The sequence below is a fragment of the Gorilla gorilla genome, chromosome 3, assembly GCF_029281585.2.
Source record: "Gorilla gorilla gorilla isolate KB3781 chromosome 3, NHGRI_mGorGor1-v2.1_pri, whole genome shotgun sequence".
Classification (NCBI taxonomy): Eukaryota; Metazoa; Chordata; class Mammalia; order Primates; family Hominidae; genus Gorilla; species Gorilla gorilla.
The window spans coordinates 168,922,601-168,943,152 of record NC_073227.2 but is presented as its reverse complement, the minus strand read 5'-3'; the positions used below and the strand labels follow the sequence as shown (position 1 = coordinate 168,943,152).

The 20,552-nt window shown below is 38.6% G+C and overlaps 1 protein-coding gene across 4 annotated transcripts in view; it reads right to left on the bottom strand.

Moving 5' to 3' along the window:
* The window catches only part of ARHGAP10 (Rho GTPase activating protein 10), a 343,170-nt gene that overhangs the window by 168,052 nt on the left and 154,566 nt on the right, over window positions 1-20,552 (bottom strand). The window lies entirely within an intron of this gene.

The window sequence follows — 20,552 nt, the reverse complement described above, 5'->3', positions numbered from 1 at the left end:
AACAGAGAGCCAAATCATGAGTGAACTCCCATTCACAATTGCTTCAAAGAGAATAAAATACCTAGGAATCCAACTTACAAGGAACGTGAAGGACCTCTTCAAGGAGAACTACAAACCACTGCTCAATGAAAGAAAAGAGGATACAAACAAATGGAAGAACATTCCATGCTCATGGGTAGGAAGAATCTATATCGTGAAAATGGCCATACTGCCCAAGGTAATTTATAGATTCAATGCCATCCCCATCAAGCTACCAATGACTTTCTTCACAGAATTGGAAAAAGCTACTTTAAAGTTCATATGGAACCAAAAAAGAGCCCGCATCGCCAAGTCAATCCTAAGCCAAAAGAACAAAGCTGGAGGCATCACACTACCTGACTTCAAACTATACTACAAGGCTACAGTAACCAAAACAGCATGGTACTGGTACCAAAACAGAGATATAGATCAATGGAACAGAACAGAGCCCTCAGAAATAACACCGCATATCTACAACTATCTGATCTTTGACAAACCTGACAAAAACAAGTAATGGGGAAAGGATTCCCTATTTAATAAATGGTGCTGGGAAAACTGGCTAGCCATATGTGGCAAGCTGAAACTGGATCCCTTCCTTACACCTTATACAAAAATTAATTCCAGATGGATTAAAGACTTACATGTTAGACCTAAAACCATAAAAACCCTAGAAGAAAACCTAGGCATTATGGTTCAGGACATAGGCATGGGCAAGGACTTCATGTCTAAAACACCAAAAGCAATGGCAACAAAAGCCAAAATTGACAAATGGGATCTAATTTAACCAAAGAGCTTCTGCACAGCAAAAGAAACTACCATCAGAGTGAACAGGCAACCTACAAAATGGGAGAAAATTTTCACAACCTACTCATCTGACAAAGAGCTAATATCCAGAATCTACAATGAACTCAAACAAATTTACAAGAAAAAAAACAAACAACCCCATCAAAAAGTGGGCGAAGGATATGAACAGACACTTCTCAAAAGAAGACATTTATGCAGCCAAAAAACACATGAAAAAATGCTCATCATCACTGGCCATTAGAGAAATGCAAATCAAAACCACAATGAGATACCATCTCACACCAGTTAGAATGGCAATCATTAAAAAGTCAGGAAACAACAGGTGCTGGAGAGGATGTGGAGAAATAGGAACACTTTTACACTGTTGGTGGGACTGTAAACTAGTTCCACCACTGTGGAAGTCAGTGTGGTGATTCCTCGGGGATCTAGAACTAGAAATACCATTTGACCCAGCCATCCCATTACTGGGTATATACCCAAAGGACTATAAATCATGCTGCTATAAAGACACACGCACATGTATGTTTATTGTGGCACTATTCACAATAGCAAAGACTTGGAACCAACCCAAATGTCCAACAACGATAGACTGGATTAAGGTGGCACATATACATCATGGAATAGTATGCAGCCATAAAAAATGATGAGTTCATGTCCTTGTAGGGACATGGATGAAATTGGAAATCATCATTATCAGTAAACTATCACAAGGACAAAAAACCAAACACTGCATGTTCTCACTCATAGGTGGGAATTGAACAATGAGAACACATGGACACAGGAAGGGGAACATCACACTCTGGGGATTGTTGTGGGGTGGGGGGAGGGGGGAGGGATAGCATTAGGAGATATACCTAATGCTAAATGACGAGTTAATGGATGCAGCACACCAGCATGGCACATGTATACCTCTGTAACTAACCTGCACATTGCGCACATGTACCCTAAAACTTAAAGTATAATAATAATAAAATAAATAAATAAATAAAATAAAAGATGCACCCTATCAGATGTCATCAAGGCAATGCGAATTAAAATGAAATACAACACACTCACTAGAACAGCCAAAACCCAAAACACTGACAACACCAAATGTTGAAGAGGATGTGGAGCAACAGGAACTCTTATTCATTGCTGGTGGCAATGCAAAATGGTACACTTTCAAAGTCTGGTTGTTCCTTACAGAAGTAAAAACACTCTTAATGTAGGACACAGCAATCACATTCCTTGGCAGTTACCTAAAGGAATTGAAAACTATGTCTACACAAGAACCTGCACATGGATGTTTATTCACAACTACCAAATTATGTTTGACTCACAACCACCAAAACTTTGAAGCAGCCAAGATGTCCTCAGAAGGTGAATGAATAAACTATAGTACATCCTGACGATGGAGTATTATTCAGTGCTAAAAAGAAATGAGCTACTGAGCCATGAGAAGACATGGAGGGAGCTTAAATGTATGCTACTCAGTGAAAGAAGCCTATCTGAAAAGTCTACACACTGTGTGATTCAAGTAGATGACACTCTGGAAAAGGTCAAACTACAGAGACAGTAAAAAGATCACTGGTTGCCAGGGACTGGAGGGAAAGGGATGAACAGGTGGAGCACAAGATTTTTAGGGCAGTGAAATCTTCTGTATGATACTAGAATGATGGATACATTCAGTATACATTTGGACAAACCCATAAAATGTACAACCCAAGAGTGAGCCCTAATGTAAACTATGAATTTTGGGTGATTATGATATGTCAAGGTAGGTTCCACAGTTCTAACAGATGCAGCATTCTGGTGGGGGTGTTGATAATGGGGAATGCTATGCGTGTGTGGGAGTTGGGGGGAATAAGGCAAATCTCTATCTTCCTCTTCTGACTGTGAACTGAAAACTACTCTTTAAAAAGTAGTCTCTCAGAAAAGTTTTTTTTTGAATGCAGAGTTGTCCTCTAAGCTGAGAAGGTGCATAGAAGACCAAAAGCACACTCTGGAGGAGCTAAGATCAGCTTCCTCACTGGCGCCATGAGCCTGCTGGAGAGTGGCACAATGGAAAGCTGCAGAGGCAGACTGGGGTCCAGCCACACAGGGCCTTCCTGGCCATGTGGGATGGTTTGGCTCTGGGTCCCCACCCAAATCTCATGTAGCATTTACAATTCCCAAAGTTGGAGAAAGGGCCTGGTGGGAAGTGACTTGATCATAGCGGTAGACTTCCCCCTTCTTGCTTTTGCTTCCATGAGAGTTCTCACAGGATCTGGTTGTTGGAAAGTATATAGCCTGCCCCACACACCCCCACCCTCCCCTCCCGCTTCTCTCTCTCTTCCCCGATCTGGCCACGTAAGACATGCTGGCTTCCCCTTTGCATTCTGCCATGATTGTAAGTTTCCTGAGGCCTCCCCACCCACGCCTCCTGTTCCTGTACAGCCTGCAAAACTAAGTCAATTAAACCTCCCTTCCCCTCCCCTTCATTTTTGAGATGGAGTTCGCTCTGTCTCCCAGACTGCAGTGCAGTGGCGCAGTCTCAGCTTACTGCGACCTCCACCTCCCAGGTTCAAGCAATTCTCCTACCTCAGCCTCTGAGTAACTGGGATTACAGATGCACAGCCACTACACCCAGCTAATTTTTCTATTTTTAGTAGAGACAGGGTTTCTCCATGTTGGCCAGGCTGGTCTCAAACTCCTGACCAGGTCACTCCTGACAAGGTGATCGGCCCACCTCGGCCTCCTGAAGTGCTGGGATTACAGGCATGAGCCACCGTGCCCGGCCTCAACCTCTTTTCTTTATAAATTATCCAATCTCAGGCAGTTCTTTGCAGCAGTGTGAGAATGAATTAATGCACCATGCTAAGGATTTAGTTTATCCTAAGTGCCACTAAAGGTTTTTAATAGGGGAATAGCCAGATCAGGTTAAAATTGCACATGAACAGTCTGGTTGCTGGGTGGAGAATGGACTGAAGATAGGCAAGAGTTGACTGCAAAAACATATTAGAAGACTAAAAGGATGATACAAAATGGCAAAAATGAAAAAGGAAACAATGAATGGGCTTGGGAAATATTCCAGAAGTGCTTCTACATGTCATGGGCAACAAAATGATGAGTATGAAAGCTGTTGCTCCAAGAATAACAAATAGAAGACAGACCAACTACAATATACCATCAGTAACTAGTAAAGGAATTCAGTGACAATCACGAACCACTGCAGCAAGTAAGGACCTAATATACTTACATATACTTACACTCTCAAAGTCAGACCATGAGCCTAAGGAAATTCCTTGTCCTCTCTAGTTCCTTTTTGTTTTCCCCTAAAGTTTTCCACTGATGCTCATATGTGGAAGAAAAATAATATTAACTCAAGATAGATGGTTGTATGTTCTTCACCAGTTACACATAGAGCAGTAAATAGAGATGCTGGACAGGAAGAATGACTGATTCTAGTAACCTAAAACACAGAAATAACTGTTGAATGATGAAGGGCTTAAAGAGTTATGACTAGAAGTACAAATACTGAAGTAAGGGAAAAAGCAATTATCAGGCTTCAGATCAAACAGCCATATTATTTCTGGATAAAAATCCAAAGAAGCGTAAAAAGTAAAGTATTATTATATGTCTTGCCTCCAAGCACAACGACTCAAACTTGAGCCACACAGCCCTTTGTGGAAGCCAGCAGAGAACAAATTTGTTGAAAGATGAGAGATTAAGTAGAAATGGATCATCCACAAGGAAAGAATTCCATTTGTTTATATTTTGGCAAATAATGTAATGATAACTCAAAACAGTTCCACTATTGAGAATTAACTCATCACAGTCTACATTCTTCAGAACACTTCACGCTTGCAACGCATTACTTTAACATTAAAGGGATCAGCCACTAGTATTAAATAAGGCTGGGTTCCCATCCTCTCACAAAGACTGCTCATATTCATTTTCTATTTACTGATTCCCTGCCTCTAAAGTATTAGTGTAGGAAAAATAAAATGTTTGCTAGAACATGTTTCAACCATTTCAAATTTCTCAAGTTTTTCTTTTCTAATAATCAATTGCTTAGGACATCACTAAGAAAGAATGAGACTTTGAGAAACATTGGACACATTTCAAACTGCAGAAATCAATAGCAACACACTGTTAAACCAAAATATAAAAATTCTGTAGTTTTTGAAACAAAGGACATATTTTATTAATAAAATTTAATGGATGTAAAGGAAATATGGTGAATCTCAGAATAGTAAAGAACAGAAAACTTTACAAAGTATATTGGATTATTCGCATTTAAATAAAAAATAAACTTTGGGAAGCTGAGGCAGGAGGATTGCTTGAACTCAGGAGTTTGAGACCAGCCTGGGCAAAATAACAAGAACCTGTCTCAAGGCGTTTTGTTGTTGTTGTTGTTGTTGTTGTTGTTGTTTAATTTATTTATAGATAGAGAAGGGTGGAAAGGGAGGAAGGAGGGAAAAAATAGCAATCACATCTTTGTTTCATGGAGAAGCTAAGATAACACTAGTGACTCCATTAGAGCAAGAATTAGAACTGAGAAAGTTCCGATTGGGGGCTCTTGGAGCCATATTGCTGCAATGCATTCTACTGGTTCAGCTGAGAACACTGCCATTTTCTCACTCACCTAATAATTCACTTAAACCAAACTACAATCTGAGTACCTACTAAGTTCCAGATACCATTTTAAGCTCTGGATAACTCATCACATACAGCAAGTCAGAACTGATTCCTGGTGAATACACAGGCAAAAGTATAAATTTCATGAACGAAAAAAATAAATCAAGTGAAAAAGGGCAAGCTGCCAGGATAATCTTTATCTAAAACCCTAATTATTATCTGTAGTACCTAAGTTTGGGAATTGGAATCTGAAGAAACAATATTAAACAAGTTCTTAAATTCATAAATTCTTTTTAAAAGAATTCTTAAATTCATAAATCAGCATCTCAACCTCTTTCATTCATTCATTCAGAAAAAAAATACAAATACAAATACATGCTATCACCAATCAGGCACTACCCTCAGCCCAAGCATAAGAAACTGCCTATTATCTGTATTCTACATTTCACTCTGTATCTATTAAGTCTCTTTTAACTGCATGTTCTATAGCTCTATCAAACCATGTAGAAGACAGGCTTTACCCTTGTGTTTTAAGTGACAGATTACTGAGCTTATAAATTCAGAAAATACACAACGAAAAAAGCAGAGAGAAACATTCACAAGTCTAAGGAGACATTATTGTAAACAGAGTAGCTCTTAAGTGAATAAACAAAGAAGCAGATACCAAAACTTACAAAGGTAACAATCAGGAATATTCTATTGCTTTTCTAAGAGGAATGTTGAAAAGGAAAAAAAAAAAAAAAAACCCAGCACGTAACAAGTTCTGCCCTACATTTTATTATGAGAAGGGGAAACTGCTGAAGCCAAAAAAAGTTTTTAAAGTTATAGAAATGTAATCAGTTTCTCATAGGGTTTCTGGGAAAAAAACAAAGTACAAATCTATGAATCATGCATTTTTTCCAGAGATGATAAAAGCATGTTGCCTAATTTTACTCAAGGTCAAGTCTTTATAGTAACTTCTTTCTTCTGTCCACCAAAAAAAAAGTTTCAAATAGAGCACACGAGCAATGACAGTCAGAAGATTGTATGTTCCAATGAAAGTGAATTCAAGCAATTAATCATTAGAGAACTGTTGCTTCCACCTGGAATGTAAAAAATTATGAAAGAACATCATTCCCACTCTACCAATAAGAACAAGATGGAGAACCTAAGAAACCATTGCTTTTCAAAAACTCATTTAAGAGCAAAGATGTAAAAAAGACCTAATGAATGAAAATCCAAAGAGTGACAAGCCACTCCCTGGATAGAAGACAAAGACACACAGACACAGACACAGACACAGACACACACACGCATGCACACACACACACCCCAGCTGCTTTCATCCAGGTGGAGCAGCAAGACAAAGAGGAAACCATCACAGACAAAGAAAACAGTGGAATTTTAACAAAATTTTAAAGGTAGAACACAGGCTGGTGTGATGGTTTAGAATTCCTAGGAGACCTAGACACAGAGAGTCTGAACCCGCCCTCCAACTCTTGTCCGTGGGACCTCAAGCGCTCATGAGGAAGTCTGAGAGCAGGACTGAGAGACCGCCCTGAGGTGGATCCGATGGGCTACTCTGTGTCCTAATCCACCTACTCTGTGTCCTACTCAGAGATGGCATGGCCTGCCTGGAGGGTTTCTCGAATTGTAATCTCCACATGTCGAGAAAGGGATCTGGTGTAAGGTGTAAGGTGATGGATCACAGGAGTGGTTCCCCCGTGCTGCTCTCCTGATAGTGATTGAGTTCTCACAAGATCTGGTGGTTTAAAAGTGTTTGGCAGTTCCTCAACCCATCCCACCCCACCCCATCTCTCTTTCTCTCTAAAGATAACCTAGGCAGAGGCTGAAACAGTTTGGAGGGCTCAGAAGAAGACAGGAAGATGTGGGAAGGTTTGAAACTTCCTACTGAATGGTTTTGAAGATGGACAGAAATGATCCAAACACACACAAATGGAAATCAGGTGGGAAAAGTGAAACAGAGAATCTGAAATCTCCAGGGGCAGTACCAAATGCTCTGACATAAGGTAATTCGAATCCCAAAAAATAAACAGAAAATGGAGTAGAAGACACATTTGAAGAGATAATGACTAAGATTTTCTAAACCGGGCAGTAAGAAATATCAAACCTACACATCCAAGAACCTCAATGGAACCCTGGGCAAGGCAAAACAAAAAAAAAAAATCATAAAAATTATTTAAAAAGAAATAAGGAAAGCAGCAAGAGAGAAAGACAACAGAGGAGAGAGGAGAGACTGATAAGAAAAATGGATGACTTATCATCAGAAAATAAACGGAAGCCTGAAGACAATGAAATGACTTCTTTAAGATGTATAAGGGGAAATCTATGAAAACAATTCTATATCCATCAAAAATGAAGGCAATATAAAAGACATTTTCAGATAGACAAAATAGGAAAGAAATCTTCTCTAGCAGACCCGCATTACAAGAAATGCTCAAACTAAAGGCAGCCTAAGGAACTTAAAAGAAATGGAACAAGATAAAAACCCAGTTTTGCAGAAAAGAATAAAGAAAACCATAAAGGACAAATACGTTAGTGTTAAAAAAAAAATGGCCCATTCTAGATAACAGGATGAAACCCCATCTCTATTAAAAATACAAAAAAATTAGCCAGGCGTGGTGGCAGGCGCCTGTAGTCCCAGCTTCTCGGGAGGCTGAGGCAGGAGAATGGCGTGAACCCAGGAGGCGAAGCTAGCAGTGAGCTGAGAACACGCTGCCTGGGCAACAGAGCGAGACTCTGTCTCAAAAAAAAAATAAATATATACATATAGCCAAAAAAAGTTACACCCACATGTATGCATATACCTGTATGTAAATAAATAGTAAATTTCTTTAAAAGACCACTGATTACTGATTTCATAAAATAAAAGTAGTCATGTATAATTACTTCATAACATATGTAGTTCAAATGCTATGTAATTCCCACATTCATAGTGTATGTAGAATTAGAATATATAGTAACAAGAGCACAGAGAGCGAAAGGATGATTGGAAGTCATCCACTGTTCTAAGGGTCTTTATTTTTGAGAAGGCAGATATTATGATTATTTTAAAATGCATGTTATACTCTGAGACACTATCTAAAAAATACATTAAAAGGCATAACTAAAGATCATTAGAAAAGGCAACAGCAAAAAAACTAAGAAAAGCAAACATGGAAACTAGAAATCAAAATCAACATGGCAGATTTAAGTCCATACGTATCAAACATTATATATGGATCAGCTGGGCATAGTGGCTCATGCCTGTAATCCCAACACTTTAGGAAGCCAAGGAAGGAAGATGGCCTTGAAGCCAAGGAAGGAAGATGGTCTTGAAGTCAGGAGTTCAAGACCAGCCTGGGCAACATAGCAAAACCCCATCTCCACAAAAAAATAGTAATAATAATAAAATAATAATTATTATATATAAACTAAAACTCTGCTTAAAAAGCAATGGCTAGCATATTTTTTAAAAACAGAACTCAAGTATATGCTGTTTATAAAAAAAAGTTTAAACATAAAGAATCAGATAAAAGGAAAAGGGTGAAAAAAGACATGCTGTACAAACAGTATAAGAAAGCAAGTGTAGCTATATTACTGTTAGAAGGTAGAGTTTAAGATAATTATTAGCACAGAGATATTTCATAAAAGCGTCATTAAGACAATATGCACACATGCAAAAAAATCCTTTCGATATTCAATACATATTGATAGACTATAAACTGTTTTCTCTGACCAAAAGAATACTTAAGTAGAAAAAAAGCAATAATATTACATGTGGAATATCTCCAGCCATTTGGAATTTTTAAAAAATACTTCTAAATATCACGTTTTCGATCTATAGCCTAATCACATAAGGATATAAATCATTTTTAACTGAATTATAATAAAAACAGCTGAAACAGTCCTTAGGAGAAAATTTATAGATTCAAATGCCCATCTCAAAAACAAGGTGTAAAATTAATGATCTGCGCTTCTAACTTAGGGAATGAAAAGAAAAATTAAATCCAAAGTTAAAAAAAATAAATTCAGAAATGAATGAAATAAAAAGTGTTTAATACAGATTCTCTGAAAATACTAACAAAATTGATAAACCTCTAGGCAAGACTTATCAAGAAAATATGAAACAAAAATCCCTACCAAGCATAAGTTACCATTATAAATCCTATAGATATGAAAGGAACAAGTAGATATGACATTTATGCCAATAAAGTCAACAACTTAGAGAAAATAAATTCCTTGAAAACCACAATTTATCAAAACCCAAGAAAAATAGGAAATCTGAATATCATTATATCCTCTAAATAAAATGAATTTAAAATTTTTAAACTTCTCACAAAGGTAACTCTAGGCAAAGATGACTTCATAGGTGAATTACCTCAAACACTTAATACCAATATGACACACACATTTATGAAAAAACAGTGAAGAAGGGAAAACTTCCCAATTCTTCTGTAGCCATCTTAACCTTGGTACCAAAGCAGACAAGGACATAAAAAATGAAGATCATAACACACACACATCTCTCATGAACATAAATTTAAAAATCCTTAACCGTATACTAGCAAAATGGATGAAGCAGGTACAAAAAGCTAGTATATCATGACCAAGTAGAGTTTAATCTCAGAAATGTGAGGTTAACTTACAAAATTCAGTGTAATTCACATCCAAAGATTAAAGAAACATATTTAATGATCATTTCAAGAGACACTGAGAAACATTTTGTCAAAATTCCAACCAATTCATGCTTAAAACTGGGAATAAAAACTTCCTCAAAATGAAAAGGGCATCTACAATCAATTTTCAGCTAATGTTACACTTTAAATAATGAACACTTTTCCTACTAAGATCAGGAACAAGGCAAGATGGCCAATAACACCACTTCTGCCAAATGTTTTACAGGCAACCTCAGGCAGTGTAGGCAGGCAAGTAAAAGAAATAAAAAGCATACAGATCGGAAAGGAAGAAATAAAGCTGTCTTTTTTTTTTGAGACAGGGTCTCTCTCTGTTGCCCAGGCTGTAGTACAGTGACACGATTATGGCTCACTGCAGCTTTGAACCTCCTGGGCTCAAGCTCTCTTCCCACCTCAGCCTCCTGAGTAGCTGGGACTACAGGCACATACCACCATACCTGGCTAATTTTTTTTTTTTTTTTTGAGACAGGGTCTCATTATCTCATTACACTGCCCAGGCTGGTCCCTAACCCTGAGCTCAAGTGATCTTCCTGCCTCAGCTTTCTAAAGTGCTGGGATTACAGGTGTCAACCACCATGCCTGGCCCTAAGGCTGTTTTTGTCACATATAAAATCACTGTGTACATTTAAAAATCCTAAAGAAACTGCCAGAACTAATAGAATAAGTGCACTTAGCAATATTGTAAGATACAAAAACCAAGTATGTTTCTACATGCTAATAGTGACCAGTCGGAAATTAAAGGTAAAACAAATATTTTAAATTATCATGCAGAAACATAAAATATTTAGGAAAATTTAACACCAAAAAAAAAATGCCCATGACTTCTATGCTGAAAACTGTAAAACATTACTGGGATAAATGGAAAGTCTAAATAAATGGAAAATCAAGTTCACAAACTGTAAGGTTCTATATTCACAATATTGACCTATGGGTTTTGGGGGTTTTCTTACAAAAATAAATTAATTCTAAAATTTATATGGAAACACCAAGGACCTACAATAGCCAAAATTGTTTTAAAAAGAACAGAGGACTTGTACCACCTGACTAATGATACAGTAATCAAGGTAAGTGTGTTACTGGCAAAAGAACAGACAAAGAGATGCAACAGAGTAAAGAATCTAGAAATAAACCTACAGATGCACCGTCAAGTGATTTTTTAGAAGGTGCCAAAACAATTAAATGAGAGGCAAGTCTACCAATAAATGGTGATGGAAATACTGGCTATTCACCTGGGGAAAAAATAAACAAACCTCAACCCTCACGTCTCACACCATACATCCCCCAAAAATCTTCACAAGTCATGGACTAATTATAAAGCTTTTAAAAGAAAACATCAGAAAATTTCTTCAAAACCATAGAGTAAAAAAAATATTTCTTGGTGCAAGAAGCCCTTAATAAAATGTTTTTAAACTGATAAATTCAACTTCAAGTTAAAATGTTCTTCTCATCAAAAGACACTAAAGAAAAAGATAGGTAAACCACAGATGAGAGAAAATATTCACTATTATTATATCTGGTAAATGATTTGTTTCTAAATAATTCCTACAATTCAGTAATAAAAAGATCAACAATACAATTTTTAAATGGGCAGGAGATTTTAATAGACACTTCATGACAGAAGAAACATAAATGGCCAATAAGCACAGGAAGAAGTGCTCAACATCTCTAGTCAAAATTGGCTAAAATGAAAAAGAGTAACATAACCAAAGGTTAGTAAGGAAGTGGAGCAAATAGAACTCTCATACACTGCTGATGGGAGGGTAAAATTACTTTGTAACCTTAATTGCCTGAGAAGTCAAACATACATATACCACACCGCAGCAATCCCACACCAAACTATTTATGCAAGATTAATAAAAACATATCTCCACAAAAACTCTTGTAGAAAACTTTTTATTCTGGCTTTATTTTCAGAAAAGCTAAAAATTTTTCTATGGCCCATGCTCCAGTATCCTTCAGCATACAATTTAAAAATAAATCCATATTAATGTCAATTCAGATTTCCATTTAAATATCAGAGCCCATATAAAATGTGTCTTTCAATACATCACCATCAACAGTATCATCTTTAGGGAAAATTCTTACATTCTATGAAAAACACAGAGACCTATATACTAGAAATGCTGTTTTTAATTCTACCCACTCCATGTTCTATCAGTTCCACTAAAATTCTGTTAAAATAACTTACTTTGCTCTTCTTTCTACACTGGTATCTTGGTAGTTCCCGAGTAACTGATCATCATTGAACAAATCACATGGAAGAGTCAAGACACAAAGCCCTTTCCATCTGGCTTTACTTCATTGCTTATACTATAACCAAATTAAGCTATGGTTACTTTTTATTGAAATATATATATATAGTTCTATATAGAGATTATATAAATATATATGAAACACATGAAATATGTGAAATACATGTGATATATATTTACTGAAATATATATTCTATAGTATACCTTTTTATTGAAATATGTATTTCTATATATATATTGAATAGTATTATATAGAGAATAATAATATATATATTGAAATACATACATTTCAATAAAAAGGTATAATTCCACTTACATAAAAAAAAATTTACATCTAAAAAGTTTACTTCCTGCCGGGCGCAGTGGCTCACGTCTGTAATCCCAGCACTTTGGGAGGCTGAGGCAGGTGGATCACCTGAGGTCAGGAGTTTAAGACCAGCCTGACCAACAAGGTGAAACCCGTCTCTATTAAAAATACAAAAATTAGCTGGGCATGGTGGCTCACACCTGTAATCCCAGCTACTCAGGAGGCTGAGGCAGGAGAATCGCTAGAACCCAGGAGGCAGAGGTTGCAGTGAGCCAAGATCACGCCATTGCGCTCCAGCCTGGGGGACAGGGCAAGACTCCGTCTCAAAAAAAAAAAAGTTTACTTCCATTCAATTCCACAAGTATTTGTAGGGGTCTCTATCTTATCACATGCATTAAATCAGGACTTCTCAACAGTGGCACTCCTGACATTTTGGAGCAGATGATGTTTTGTTGCAGAAGCCTGCCCTGTGCCCTGGAGGGTGTTCAGCAGCACAGCTGCCCTCTACCCTCTAGATGTCTGTAGCAACTCCCTGCCCTCTTCTAACCCCCAGCCCCCAAACACACAGTTAAAATACATTATATCAGTGTCTCCAGATATTGTCCAGTGTCCCCTAGGAGCAACATCGCCCACAGTTGAGAACCTCTGATTTAAAGGATTATCTCAACATGTGTTCTCCATACTTCCTGTGATTCCTTTTTGCCTTGGGCCCCCCTTCCTCTGAGTCTCCAAACTGGTTACCTCATCTTCAAGAGTCAATTTTAAAAATCACTTTCTTTAGTAAGCTCTTCCAGCCAACCCCACACTCCCCCATGCTGCTCAACTCCCACAGCACCTTAGACCTCTGAACTGTTACTTGCTTCTAAATCCTCCTGGTCTGTGAGTTCCCTCAATTTCAAGTCTTTTAATTTCTAGTTTATTGCTGTATCCTCAGTGCCAAAAACAGTCAACAATTGTCTAGGTGCCTGGATGTGAGGCTCTATAAAATGCTTACAAATATTAGTACAGTTAACATGTTATACAAACATTCTTATATTCAGTCAAATTGCATGGGCTTCTGAAGGCAACATGCTCTTAACTCACTCTTTTAAATTGAGAAACGGTACAGCATCACGCAAACAGATACTAAATAAAGTTGCTGGTATAAAATCACTGTAAAACGCCCAATGCTTCAGATACATAGGTGATTTCCTCCTCTCTTCCTCAACATAAAAATATAAATAAGTGAATTCTACAAGTCAGAAGCATCTTGCCATCCTTTCAAGAGTGATATGGGAACCAGGCAAAATGAAACCAAATATAATATTTGAAATGTCAGATTAATGAGAGCAAAACGGGAAGCATTTTCTTTAAGCAGTGCCTGAATGTGATGTGTGGGAGAACTTTCACAGAACGGGTAATTATTTATCAAGCAAATGTGTGGGGGGGTCACAGCACAAAAGTGGCATGTGGCAAGCATGCCAGCGAAGCTAACAGCATGTTATATAACACAATTGTTGGGGCGGGGGAAGGGTGATATTCCACCCTTCAGGGAAGAAAGCTACACCTCCTGACAGACTACAACTTGCCATGGAGAAAACATCCATACAAAATACGTCTCCAACCTAACAAAATGAGAGACCTAATCATTTCATAGCCCATGGTCTCTGAAATGTGGCTGACGTCATGTAGTGATAGTTTATAGTGATTTAAGACCCTTCTTTTAGCTATGGTAGGTATTCATTTGCAGCTGTGTTCCACTGTTAAAAATAGCTCTATTGAGATGTAAGTCACACCATAAAACTTACCCACTGACAATGTACAGTTCAACAGCTTGTAACATATCCACAGAATTGCATAACCATCACCAAAATCAATTTTAGAACATTTTTTATCACCCTAGGGAGTAAAAAGAAAACCTGTACCCATTAGCCATCACTCCCCATTTCTTTCCAAACCTCTAGACCTAGATAATCACTCATTTACTCTCTATCTATATAGATGTGTCTGTCCTGCACATTTCATATAAATGGGATCATATATACATGGCCTTTTATGACTGGCTTCTTTCACTTAGCATTATGTTCTCAAGTGTCATTCATACGGTAGCATGTATTCATTTTTCATCGTATGGCTATACCACCTTTTATTTATCCATTCATCTCTTAACAGACATTTAGGTTGTTTCTACTTTTTGGCTATTATAAATAATGCTTCTATGAACACTCATTCACAAGTTTCTGTGTAAACATATGCTTTCATTTCTCTTGAATGTATAGCTAGGAGCAGAATTTCTGGGTCAGAGGGCAATGTTATGTTTCGTTTTCTGAAGAACTGACAAACTGTTTTCCAAAGCAGCATTCCATTTAAATTCTCACTCTCAGTGTATGAGGATTTTCAATTTCTCTACATTCTTGCCAGTACTTGTTATTATCTGACTTTTTATTTATAGCCATCCTAGTAGATATAAAGTGGTATCTCATTGTGGTTTTGATTTGCATTTCCCTAACAGCTAACAATATTAAGCATTTTTTCATGTGTTTATTGGCCACTTGTGTTTTTTTGTTGTTGTTGTTTTTGTGATGGAGTCTCGCTCTGTTGCCCAGGCTGGAGTCCAATGGCGTGATCTCAGCTCACTGCAACCTCCGTCTCCCGGGTTCAAGTGATTCTCCTGCCTCAGCCTCCCAAGTAGCTGGGATTATAGGCACCCACCACCACACCCAGTTAATTTTTGCATTTTTAGTAGAGATGGGGTTTCAGCATGTTGGCCAGGCTAGTTTCGAACTCCTGACCTCAGGTGATCCGCCCACCTCGGCCTCCCAAAGTGCTGGGATTATAAGCATGGGCCACTGCACCCAGCCAACCACATGTATATTTTCTTTGGAGAAATGTCTAAATTCAGGTCTTTTGACCATTTCATTGTTATTTGTCTATATATTATTGAGTTACAATGGTTCTTTATATATTCTAGAAACAAGTCCCTTATCAGACATTATTTTCAAATCTGTGGTCTTAAATGCTGTCTCTTAGCTAAGAAAAATTCAAAGTAACCCTTTGGTAAATTGAGGGAGAAAAAAATGAAGCACACATCCATCTAACCATTGATAATCAAAGTAGTACTGGCTAGCTGGGCTCCGCCCCACCCTCCATTAGCCATTCTCCCATTGGTTCTCAGTAATAGTAAAGTACTAAAACAACACATGGACCTCTGAAAACAAAAGACAGCAATTTCCCAACCTTAGGATTTAGAAGCCTCCCTTGCAACTAGGTATAACCACATAACTCCATTCCAGCCAATGGTCTGTGAGCAAAAGTAGTCTATGCAACCACTGGAAAATGTCCCTACAACCACGGACAGTGCTATGTGATAAATGGAACAGTGCTATATGCTGTCTCGTGCCTCGGGTGACTGATTAAACTAAACCATGCTCGAGAGAGCAGGATTATATCAGCTGTGATCTGGCAACCTCTGGGCTTCCCAAACAAGAGAAAAAAATAAACTTTAACCCCGTTTAAGCCATTTTGTTTTGACTTTTTCTGTTACATGCAGCCAAATCTGATCTAAAATAATGCCACAAATAAGTAAAAGCTCTTGATTTATATCTACACAGATCAAATGCAAGCCCAGCCTCCACTGTGCAGTTTATTAAATATCACCTACTTCAAAATGCTACCCGGCTGCCCTCCCAACACAGGAAATAAAAAAAAAAATAGCAAAAACAGATACTTGTAAAGAAGACAAAGTATGTTTACATTAGACATATACAATCAACTGAGAAATTGCTATAAGAAGGTACCCAATATGAGGGCCGGGTGTGGTAGTTCATGCCTGTAATCCCAGCACTTTGGGAGGCAGAGGCAGGCAGATCACCTGAGGTCAGGAGTTCAAGACCAACCTAGCCAATATGGTGAAACCCCATCTCTAACAAAAATACAAAAATTAGCCGGGCGTGGCGGTGTGTGCCTGTAATCCCAGCTACCTGGGAGGCTGAAGCAGAAGAATCACTCAAACCTGGGAGGCAGAGGTTGCAGTGAACCGAGATCGTGCCATTGCACTGCACACTGGGTGACAGGAGCAAAACTCCATCTCGAAAAAAAAGAAGGTACCCAATACGAACCTTGTACAAACTGCATCAGAAATCCATTTATAATACCCACAAACTCCACAACAAGTTAGGTTTATTTTTCTTGAAGGAGAATGAAGACACTAGAGCTCACAGTATAGCGGTGTGGTGCAGAAGAAAAGGATAGTTGACTGACAGTTGCTTGATTGAATCTAATCACAGTTCAGTCACTCCTGAGCAACAATTCAATTTCGTTTAATCCAGTACAAATCTGTTAAATGTCCACCATGTATAAAGCATTACATGTGGTATTGTGATACCAAGTAACACTAAGTAAGACAGTGTTCCTACCCTCATGGAATTCATAATCTAATAGACAAGGAACAAATTTCTTATAATTCCCTGATTCCTATTCTACCTAGGAATCAAGAGAGTAGACAAGAGAAGAGCCTATCTCATTCACACTTTTCACTAAATAATGCTTTCAAAGCCCCAAAATCACAGATCTCAAAGTACATTCACCTTCTGCCAGCAGATTTGGCTCCAGGTGAGACTAACTGTAAGACACAGACGGTGGTGAATGGCAGGAAATTAAGGAACCCCAAACAGTATCTACTGGTAACAGCAAACCAGAATAGACGTTTCTCTGTTTAGAAATGAGGAAATAAACCATTAAAGGTGGGGGGTCTGTAATTGTTTTTAAAAAGCAGCTTGATCTTTTAGACTAAAGGATATGAACACAACAAAAAAATCATTTTCCAAGTTAACCAAGGAGCTTTAGAAAAAGTTTGGACTTAAAATAAGCATGTATAACTTTTAAGAAAAAATAAAGATTTACATATTAGTATTTATATGGTAGGAATGAATTCATTTACCTATATAACATGTTAGAGGAATATAACTACCCCCACTCCCACTCCCAAGACTTATTGGAAAACTTTCAAAAAACAATCACCATTCACCACATCAACACTGTTTGAAATGCCTTTTAGACACCCCAGAATACTGAGTAGGCAGCTGGATATAAGAAGCTGGAGGTCAGGGACAAGATCCAGGTAGAGATAATAAATTTGCAAGTTACCAACATACGGATGGCACATAAAGTCGTAAGACTGGACAAGGTCATAAAAAAGTGTGAGTGAAGAGCGAAAACATCTAAGGGCTGAACTCCAACATCCAGGGGTCTGGGAAATGAAGAACTGGCAAAGAAGTACAAAAAGTGAAGAAGCCAGTAATGCGAGAGGGAGTGTGATGTCCTTGAAGCAAGTGTATGATGGAGGAGAGAGTGATGGGCAATGTCAGGGATGCTGTGAGGAAAAGACCATGAGCACTGGGAATCAACCACCAGGCACAGCAACAGGGAGACCACTGATGACTTCAACAAAAACTGCAGTGGAGAGAAAGGGCAAAGGCCTCAGTAGACAGCTCAAAAGAGAAGAGGGAAGAAATAAGAAAAAAAAAATTTTTTTTTTTTTGAGATGGAGTCTCACTCTGTCGCCCAGCCTGGAGTGCGGTGGTGCCATCTCAGCTCACTGCAACCTCCGCCTCCCAGGTTCAAGCAATTCTCCTGTCTCAGCCTCCTGAGTAGCCGGGACTACAAGCGCCCGCCACCACACCCGGCTAATTTTTGTATTTTTAGCAGAGATGGGGTTTAACCATATCGGTCAGGCTGCTCTTGCACTCCTGACCTCAGGTGATCCACCCACCTCGGCCTCCCAAAGTGCTGGGATTACAGGCGTAAGCCACAGCACCTGGCCAGGAAAGAAATTTGAGACCATAAATATAACAGCTTTTTGAAGAACTGTTATTGTTTATAGGAGTTAAAAAATGGGCAGTAAATGAAAGGGAAGGGTGGTTTCATTGGTGATGGTGGCTGTAGTGGCTTTTGTTTTTTTAAGATGAATGAAATACGAGCATTTCACTTGCTGCCGGGAGCCAAAACTAATGTTAACAAGAAAGAAAAAGTAGAGTTGCTTGAGTAATATCCTGGAGCAGTGGAGAGAAGATGGGAAGAGGAAATGGAAACACCTGAACAGAGGAGTTGGCCTCCATCAGGAACACAGGCAGCTCCCACAGGCAGGGAGGAAAGGCAGGGTGTCTGGGCACTGAGGGTGGAGGTGGGTGTCTAGAGCGGGAAAGAGCTCTTGTTACAGCTTCTATTTTCACAACAAAATAGGACACAAAGTCATCAGGAAAGGAAGGCAGTGTCAGAGCTTAAGAGAGAGAGGAAAATATAAAATATTCAACTGGGAGTATACAGCAACTAAGGAAACACAGCATGGGCCGGGCAGGGTGACTCACGCCTGTAATCCCAGCACTTTCGGAGGCCGAGGCAGGTGGATCTCTTGAGTTCAGGAGTTCAAGGTGAAACTGAAACTCCGTCTACTAAAAATACAAAAATTAGTCAGGTATGGTGGCACACACCTGTAGTCCCAGCTACTCAGGAGGCTAAGGCATGAGAATTGCTTGAACCCGGGAGGCGGAGGTTGCGGTGAGCAGAGATGGTGCCACTGCCCTCCAGCCTGGGTGACAGAGCGAGACTCTATCTCAAAGAAAAAAAAAGAAAAAGAAAACACAGTATGATCAGTGGCTACCATGAATGGCCTATTGGAGGACAGTGGTCATGTATTTGAAGTGATCCCATGAATACAGTAGAAATTGCTTCTCTAGAAAGAGAGAAGGCAGAACTGAATCTTAAGTTGGGATTGTGCAAACAAGCAAAATAAAGAAGGAAAGAAGCAGTGGAGTGAAGGGTATTAAAAAGGGACTGTGATGAGTGACTAAGAAATTTCAACTAGTTAAGGAAGAAAGTGAGTGCACGAGGAACAACAGACTGTAGGGCTTAACTGGGGAATCTAAGGGTACTTATTAGGAAAGAAGGTGGTAGAAAGAGAAAGTCTTGCAATCAGGATTGCGGAGGACTGCAGTTCCTTGCAATGACAAGGTCTAAGGAATGAACACCGGAGAGAACGGCTGAGGTACGGTAAAGAACAAGGTCACTGAAGGAGAGGAACTTAACAAGTCAAGATGCCAAGTGCTGAAAGCATCATCTGAAGCCATACTGAAATTACCAAGACTTGTAAAAAGAGCAGAATTGGCAATGCACTGGTTGAGTATCCTTTATCCAAAATGCTTGCAATGAGAAGGGTTCTGGATTTCAATTTTTTGGGGATTTTAGAATATTTGCACATACGAAATGAGATATCTTGGGAATGGAAACCAAATCTCAACAAGAAATTCATGTACGTTTCATATACCCCTTATACCTGTAGCCTGTAGGTAACTTTGTACAACATTTTTAATAATTTTGTGCATGAAATGAAGGTCTGACTACAACCCATCACATGAGGTCAGGTATGGAATTCGGAATTCTCCACTTGTGGCATTATGCCAGTGCTAAAAAATTTTTGCATTTGGAAGCATTATAGATCTCGGATTTTAGGATTAGGGAGCTAAACATTCTAGAAGCAGTTCAAAACACAGAAAAGGGTAACAAAACTACATATTACAGAGAGATATACTTTCAAGTGTGAAACCATGAGAATGGATGGATACAGAAAAACAACTATAGGAAATGGCAACATTTAAAGGAGCAACAGCTGAACTGGAGAGGACCAAGAGATCTCAGGGAGAACCAGAATGGTTAACTGTCATGGAAGTAAAAGGATAGAGAGTTTCAGGAGGTCAAACGTGAATAACAAATCAAATGCTGCCATAGCCGCCAAGCTCTGTACCCAATTTCCTCCCAGGTTTCTCTTCATAATGACCCACAGCAATCTAACTCAACATGACTGATATGGTTTGGCTGTGTCCCCACCCAAGTCTCAACTTGAATTGTAGCTCCCATAATCCC